The following is a 9,309-nucleotide window of genomic DNA, read 5'->3' on the forward strand; positions in this document are numbered from 1 at the left end:
TCAGCTCCTTCCAGCAGGACATGGGATGTGGACATAGCAGATGCCTTCTCTGTCCAAGCCCTGAGTCTCAGAGGAGGTTCTTCACTTTTTATACAAGGAAGGAGCTGGGAATCAGCTTAAAATAATTCCTCTTAATTACACTGTGTTGTAGTGGAGAGAGCACTGGAATTGGAATCAAATTACCTGAAGGTACAAATTCCAGCTGTGCTATCTCCTTAGCCATGAGATCTCGGGCAAGCCATCCTCTCTGTTTCTTCATATGTAAAATGGGTGTATCTATCCCACGTGTGTTGTGAGATTAAATGGGATGACACAAGTAAACATGGGGGCAGGGCAAAGTGATTGGCATATTGTGACCTCTCAACAAATGTTGAATTTGCAGCAAAAGGGCCAGGTCCTTCACCAAACAAATGAGACAGGAGAGAGAATTATGGATAAATCTTCAGGAAATCCTAGGAAATTTGCCATTTCTCTGCATAAACATTGCTCCTAGTCTCTTAGCAATGGGCTGGCTTTCCACGGAGGTGACATTACCACCTAGGGCAGATGGACATGGTTTCTCTAGGTCTTGGAGCTCCCCTGAGTTGAGCTCACTGTGTTCTCTCTTGTCACTGATGGGGCCAAGACAGCTGCCTGTCCATGGAGGAAGTCTCCTCTGGGAGAAATTAGTGCCCCGTGCTGGTGGCCTCTGACTGCTCAGCCAGTAGAGGCAGAAAGTTCAGGGCTTGAGGGGCACCCATCCTCACCACCCCCCTCCCACCGTGACTCCTCAATCCACAGCCATCTGGCTCCTGCCCCATCATACCAGTGAACCCCCATGTTGCCATATCTGGTAGATATTTTTTAGTCCTCATCTTACTGGAACTCTTGTGGCATTTAACTGTTGAGTACTCCCTACTCTATGTCATTGCCATAACCTTCAAGACACAGACTCTCCCAATTTCCCATCCAGCCCTTTGGCTGCTCTTTCTCAGTCTTCCACAAGTTCTATAATGGTCTTCCCAGGAGATTGTCCTCAGCTGTCTTCTCTTGTCACAGTAAATGCTCACCCTGGGCTGGGCCATCCCATCTGTTCTTGGGGTTTCCAATTAACATCTATGGAGCCAGCAGGAATTTGCTCTGTGTCACTAAAGTGCAAGAAATGTCACATTTCTTTTTAAAATCAGATTAATCTGACTTTGCACTGCTGCAGCCTGGCTGAAAAGCATCCCTTGTCATGTTCTTCCCCAGGAGAACTTGCACATAGCTCTCCAGGCTGGGTGCTCAGTCTGCGGCCTGCACAAGCACCCCTCAGAGAACTGCACAGGTAAAAGGCATAGTTCCCAAACTTGCTGCTCTCTGCACCCTCAGTCTCAGGAATCCCACTCTCCCTGGGTCAGACTTAGGCTGCTCTCCTCTCTTCAACCACTAAAGCCCTTTCTCCCAGCAGACAGTCCAGGCTTGTCTCTCTTAGGAACACGGACGGCATGGGGGCTGTAAATTCTCTTTGGGGTCAAAGCCATTCCTTCCTGATGAGATCGTGACAGAAATCAAGATGAGGATAGATTCCAGTAATTGCGTACAGGTTTTCATGTGAACATAAGCCTTCATTCCTGTAGGATAAATTACTATAGGTGGGATTGTTGGGTCATCTGGTATTAATAATTGTGTGTTTAACTTTGTAAGAAACTGCCAGGCTATTTTTAGAGTGGCTGTATCATTTTGCATTTCTACCTGCAATATAAGTGTTCCAGTTGTTCCATATTCTCCGCAGTTTTTGGTATTGTCAGTATTTTTTTACGGTAGTAATTTAAATAGATACACTGAAATACAATGATATCTTTTTATGGTTTTAATTTGCATTTCCCTAATGACTAATGATGCTGAGGATCTTTTTATGTGTTTGTTGCCACCTATATATCCTCTTTGGCAGTATGTCCGTTTAAATATTTTGCTCCTCTTTAGTGGGTTGTTTGTTTTATATTGTGGCGTTTTGAGAGTTTTTTTTAATATATTCTGGATACAAGTCTTTGTTGGATATGTGATTTGCAAATATTTTCTAGCTGTGTAGCTTGCCTTTTCGTTCTCTTAATTGTGTCCTTAACAGAACAAATATCTTTAATTTGGTAAAGTCCAATTTATCAATTTTTTCTTTTCAGATTATGCTTTTGGTGTTATATCTAAGAACTCTTTGCCAAATACAAGCTCACGAAGATTTTCTATGATGTTTTCTCTTAAGAATTTTATTGTTTTATATTTTCCATTTGGGCCTATGATCCATTTTGAGTTCATTTGGATACTGTCGAGGTATATACCGAGGTTCATTTTTATTTGTTTGCAAAAAGATGTTCAGTTGTTCCAGCACCATTTGTTGAAAAAATTATACTTTTTCCATCCAATTGCCTTTGCGTTTTGTCAAAAATCAGCTGAACATACTTGTGTGGGTATATTTCTAGATTCTCTATTCTGTTCCATTGATCTACATGTCTATCCTTTCACCAATACTATCCTGTCTTAATTACTGTAGCTTTATAGTATGACTTAAAATTGGATAGGGTAAATCCTCCATATTTGTTCTTGTCCAAAATTGTTTTGGCTGCTCTAGTTCCTTTACATTTCCATGTAAGTTTTAGAACCAGCTTCCTTATAGTTACAAAGAAATTTTTTTTGGAATTTTGTTTGGGATTGTGTTAAATCTATAGATCAATTTGGAGAGAATTACCATGCTAACTATATTGTGTCTTCTAATCCATGAACATGATATGACATTCCATTTATTTAGACCTTCTTTAATTTCTTTCATCTAGCTTCTGTAGATACATACAAATTCTGTACCTATTTTGAGTATTTACATGTTAACATAACATTTTTATTAAAATAACTATATTTTTCAAATCAAAAAGAATAAGGAGAAAAATGGCAGTGTTTACATTTTTGCAAGTTTCTTTAATGTATGGTGTAATAAAATATAACTGGATTCTCACACTTGCTTCTGTATTCAATCTGTTGTGGTATGCTATTTTGGTTGAAATATATGAAGAAAATCCAATCTCACATAGATATAGCATTAGAAAGTTGAAGAGTATTTTAGTAGCCTTTTCAGATAATCGAGTGTACTTTTCTTTCATATACTCAACCTCGACAAGTGGTAGCTTCTTAAATGTTAGTCACAATGTGCAATCTGAAACCATATTAATGAACTTTTTGCATTGGGTTAAATTAAAATCTCTTGGTCTATGTCACACTTTGAATGAGTCCTTTACCCATGCTTAATTCTGTAGAATCATTCATTGGTAATTTAGAAAATATTGGTTCTCTGAGTTATGAAAATCTTCCAAATGTTGACACATTTCATTATACAATATCAAAAATTGCATGTATTAATACAAACATTGATATCAGAAAAGTCTTTAAAGATTGGAAGCTGTCAATCTCATGGTGAAGATGCAAATTCTCTAAAATTTTAATTTTCAATTGAAAGCTTAAATTCTGTCATTAGAAACAAATATTGTCAATTGTTTTCCTTGAGATGACAAGCTCATTTTATTCATGTCTCAAGAAATGATTGCCAACTATCAAGTCTGAATAAGCATAGTTTGTCCATCTTCATTCAAGTAAAAATGGTGTTCCACAAACAATGTATCTAGTTTAGCATGCAACTCAAAAATACAAATGCCTTTCCTTGAGACAAACTTAGCACTTTGGTGTGCAGCAGAAATTCTTCATGCATACTTCCCACACTGTCACACCAAATATTAAAAAGACATGTGCTCAGGGTTGAAATTTAATAATATTAGTAATTTTTAATAATCAATAAACTTTGTAGCTTCCTCAAGGATGTTTTTAAGTGAAACTGATGAGTGTGTGGAGGAGAAGAACACAATGACTACAAGTACTGTACACTTTGGTGCCGCTGCCTTGATATGTGTCAAGAAGCCAGCAGTTTTACTCATCCTTGCTTTTGTGCCATTGGTGCAAATGCCAACACAATGAAAAAGGCAAAGAACATCATGGTATTATTATGAAAATAGTTTTGACCCTGCTCACCCCTTGAAATGTCTCGGGCATCCCCAAGGGTTTTCAGACCATACTTTGAGGACTGCTGCATTAGACCATACAAGACAAAATGGGAAACTCTGCAGATAGTTACTGTGAATAGGGACTTCCTGGAAATTCTACTGGAATCATATCTTTATCTTACCCTCATTGCCCACCCTTGGGAAAAACTGAACAATCTATCATCTGAAGAGGTCTAAGACTAGTCAGCTTTATGCTGTGATGGGGATCTTGTTGAAGAAGAGGAATAAAAATTTAATTGCAGTTTAATAAAGAGCACAGTGGGTGGGAGAAAGAAGAGTGATTGGGAATTTGCATTTTCTTAACTGCCTGGGCTTGATGCATCCCAGGTGAGCACTCAAATTCTAGTTAGAAACACTTTAGGCATTCTCTCTGGGTTTGAGGAAGTGTGGCTGATGCCCTCAATATCAGTGATGAGGTGTCGGTGGGGTTGGTTTTGTGGGTGAACTGAAGACAGGAATCCATCAGTTGCTCTCTGATAATTCCTCTGACTGGACTAATAGATAACCCAAATTTAGTTGAATTCAACAAATTTTCACAGGCACTTATTAGTACCAAGGATTGTGTTAAATGCCAGGAACACAGGCTACGGCTGGGTTAGAGGACACACACCTATAGATAATTTATCATGGTATCACCCACTGGCCCTTCCTACCCCAGTCCTTTTTTTTTTTTAGCTTGATTGTTTTTGTAATTTTATAATTTAGCTCTCATTACAGGAGCATTTCTAAAAATACAAACAATCTTTAAAACTATACAAATAATATAAAAGCTACCATTTTTTTTTGTGCCAAGTATTGTGCTATAAACTGGTCACATTGTCACATACTTTATCTCACTTAATCTCTCAACATTCTGAAGTAGGTACTATTACAAAGAAGAAAGTAAAAATTACTTTAAATCCCACCATCCAGAGGTAAATATTATTAGCATTTTGGTAAAGTCTTTCCGGAACTTTTTTTATACATCCATAGATAGAGGTCTACAATTTTATATCAGTGGGATCATATTATACAGGTTGTTTTGTATCTTGATTTCTTTGTCTTAACAATATGAGATGCACACCTTCCCTACAGGGTTAGATATTACAAGTAGTCCCCCCTTACCTGAGAAGGATACATTTCAAGCCCCCCAGTGAATGCCTGAAACCATGGCTAGTACCAGACCCTACAGATGAATTATACACACACACGCACACGCTATTTATAGAAGTATGTGTGTATAAGTTTTTTCCTATACCCACATCTATGAAGTTTAATTTATAAATTAGGCACAGTAGGAGAGTAACAACAATAATTAATAATAAAATAGAAGAATTCTAACAACTATAATAATAGTTATATGAATTTGCTCTCTCTCTCTCTCTCTTTCAAAATATCTCACTGAACTGTACTTAACCCTTTTTCTTGCTGTGATGAAGAAGACACAGAGCCTGATGGCATGAGATTTCATCATGCTACTCAGTACGCAAGTTAAAATTTATGGATTGTATATTTCCAGTTGACCATGGGTAAATCAGACCACAGAAACTGAAACCTCAAATAAGGGGGGACTGCTGTATCATCATTTTTAATGGTTTCAGAATATTCCATTGTATGAATATATCAGTTTACTTGATCTGTAAGTGGACATCTAAGTACGGTAGTTTCCAATTTTTGACAGCATGAACACTCCTGCAATGAATCTCTTTGTGAGTGCATATTTTCATTCTGAAGCAATGATCTCCAAAGGGTAAATTCCTATAAATAGGATTGTTTACATTTTTATCCCAAATGTTAAACTGTTTTTCAGAAGAGTTGAACTAACTTCTATTCCTCCAACAGTGTCCAAGTCTACTACTTTGTGCTTCAACGAATGCTAAAGGCTGACATAAAAGTGCATGTGAATGTGTTCTTGTATGGATACCTGTGTGCATATGTGAGCTGTCCTCATGTGTGAGGGTTCATTTATTCATTTAACAAATATATTTTAGCATCCACCATGAGGCAGACAGTCAGCTAGGAATGCAACCGTGAGAAACTCAACATGATTCTAACTCTCATGGAGTCAAATATACATTAAAAAAAAAAACAAAAAACCTGCCATCAGTTCATGGAGAAAAATTGTGTAGAGACACGACACCTATCCCAAGGGTCTTGCAGGGTCTGGTGGTGATGATTTGGAGAAGTAGGGGTAGATCAGGGAAGGCGTCCTTGACAAGAGGATGTTAGAACTGAGATCTGAAGCACGAGATGGCATTCACTACACAAAGAGTAGGCGGAATCATGTTGCAGGCAGAGAAAAAATTTTTATCTCTTATTCCACCCTCAGTGGGAACGATCTTGCCAGGAAAATCTACTGCCATTCCCTCAACGTGAGCGGTCTTGCCTTTCTGCCTCAATTTGCTGTTCTCCCAACTCTTTCTCCTCCTAAAGCGGGAGGCCTATGACGCAAAAAATGCAAAGACGGCTGGAGCCCAAAGAGTGAGGGCGAGAGTGGGGCCGGAGGGAGCTGAAGAGGTGGGCAGGGACCATGTGCCTGATCACACACGCGTGGAGCGTGTATACGCATCTGGGTGCATGTGTGAACATCTAAGTGCTGTTGGTAGGTGGATTAGTCACTGGCCCTCAAAGTGTGGTCCCCTGACCAGAAGCATCAAGATTTCCTTGGGGTTCCTCAGTATGTTCAAGCTTGAGAACAACTGGCCTAGAGGACGTGTTTGTCTGAACACACCTGCATGGGTGAGGCTTGGGGATATTTGACTTGCAGGTGGAGCTTTGCATCTAGGTATCCTTGCGGCAGGAAGTCCACTCTCTCTCACTTGGCCTTGTCCTCTCAGAGCACTCCTGAGCTGAGGGCAGGCACTCTGGGGCACTTAGCACGTATGAAATACTGATGGTAATGTGGCAGCCAGACCTGTCTCCAGCTGAGACCCTGGGAGGAGCAGCCACAAGGCGCCCTCCTTTATCACAGACAGAAATCTAATCTCCACAGTGCAGAAAGCAGGAGATTCACACTGGGAGGGCAAGAGAAACAGCCTATTCAGAGTGGAGAAACATCTCCCTGCACTTCCCTTAGATTTCTGGGACAAAGGAAATAATTGCTGCCCACCTCTGGCTAATGGCTCTGCCCGTGCAGAGAGAGACAGAGAGGGCACAGGTGGGTGCTAGGACCTCAGGCCCACATGGAGCAGGGGTGGGGGATGTCTGTGCCTGAGGGAAGGGGTTCTTATGTTACAGGATCTGTATGGTGAGACTCCCCATGGTGCAGGATCTCCTCATGGGAAGAAGGGGCCAGGCGTGCAGAATGCCTGAAAGCCATGAGCCAAGGTCATATCTTCCCCAAACAAGACCCCAAGCAAACACCTGCTTTGCATTCAGATTCCAGTCTTACTCTGCCACTTACCAGCTGAGTGACTTTGAGAAAGTTCAGGCTCGGTCTCCCTGTCTCTGAAATGAGGCTGACAATATGTTCTGCATCACAGGGGATTAAATGGGGTAACAAACATGAACTGATTAGCACCATGCCAGGCATATAGTAGAGGCTCAGTTAAAGTTGGCCGTTGTATTTGTGTCGCTTCCTTGAAGCCTCTCCTGACCAGAGGGTTACAGTCAGTTCTCTTGCTCCACTCCCTGAGCCAGCTGAGTTAAATTGCCTTGGTTGGGGTCCTGCAGGGACGGGGTTGGAGCACTCAGTTTCCAGGCAATCTGTACAGGTCTGAAGCAGTGGGCATATTCCTCAGGCCCCACAGTTTGTGGTGCCTTGTGTGTCTGCATTCACTGTGACTTAGTGTCATAATGGTCTGGTACGGGGTGGGGTTCACCATAAAGACGGTCACAGGTAAAAAGGGATAAGTATATCCAGCCCACCAAGGTGTTATGTGGTAAGGTGTGTGACACACCTAGTTCCATGCCTGGCATGCAGTAGTGTTGGCAAAGATGAAGTTCTATTTTGGGGCTGGTCAAAGTGGGTTTAGTTAATATAGGAAAGTCAAGAAATGAATAGTCATTGAGCATTGAGCCAGGTACTACCACAGGTATTTTACGCGTGTTACCTCACTCAATCGTCCCAAAATCCCTATGGAGGACGTGATAAATATTATTAATATCATTTTCACAGATGAGGAAACTGATCTCAGGAAAGTTAAGCAACTTGCTCAAGACCAACAATAATTAAGTGGCAAATCCTAGAGTCCAGTGGATGATTATGTATGTTCATTCTACTACTACCACTCCCTACTGCCTTCCAAAAGAAACTTACACTTTGGCATGGAAACTGCAAACAGCATTATCATCTCTCCATTGAGCAAGAATTATTTGCCAAGGAAATAAGTTTACCAACTTGGCTTATTTTGCCCACTCTGACCACAGGGAGCTTTCCTCCCACTACCTGACCTTGACCGCTTCTACTACAAGCAAAACCCCTTTTCTCTTGTTCAGTCCTCTGCAAAGGGCAGCTGGGAACGTTTAAATAGCTTGCTCCATGACCAGCAGTTCTTAGGAGATGGGAAACTAAAAATAAACTCAGCTGGGTGGTGTCTCTGGGGCCTCATCCCATGATAAGGGGGCTGGACTTTGAGGGGAGAGAGAGGCAGAGAACAGAATCTGGACACCAGGTTCAGAAGTCCTTGACCTTGCTGATTTAGTTCCTGGGGCTGGTCCTCTTCCAGGTCAGCTTTCTTATCATCACGGGGGGGGGGGGGGGGGTGCAGGAAGTCTGTGTCAAAGGCCCTCCCACTTGGGCACCAGCCAGTCCTTCAACCCCTCTGCTGGTGGAGGAACCAGATAAGACAAAACAGACCCAGATGGAAACTTACACACCTTCCCAACAGGACTTTCTGAACCTGCCAAGTAATCAGCCTGAACGTCCCACTTGCTCACTGTGGCTCTGTGTGTCAGTTTGCTCTGTCCCACCCCAGACCCCCAGCCTCCCCTATCAGAGGTTGACCCCATTGAAGGTTGACCCCACTCTTCCAGGGTGATAGCCCTCAGCCCCACCCCTATTCTGGTCCCCTCTTGCCCTGGCTGCTTTGGGCAGTTTCACCTTAACTGGGACATCAATGATCAGCACTCCCAGGCCAGAGGCAGTGGCTCACGCCTGTAATCTCAGCACTTTGGGAGGCTGAGGCGGGAGATTGCTTAAGGCCAGGAGTTTGAGACCAGCCTGGGCAACATGGCAAGACCCTGTCACTACAAAAAAGTTTAAGAATTTAGCCAAGTGTGGTGGTGCACACCTGTAGTCCTAGCTACTTGGGAAGCTAAGGCAGGAGGATCA

The sequence above is a fragment of the Eulemur rufifrons genome, chromosome 6 (genome assembly GCF_041146395.1).
Source record: "Eulemur rufifrons isolate Redbay chromosome 6, OSU_ERuf_1, whole genome shotgun sequence".
Lineage (NCBI taxonomy): Eukaryota > Metazoa > Chordata > Mammalia > Primates > Lemuridae > Eulemur > Eulemur rufifrons.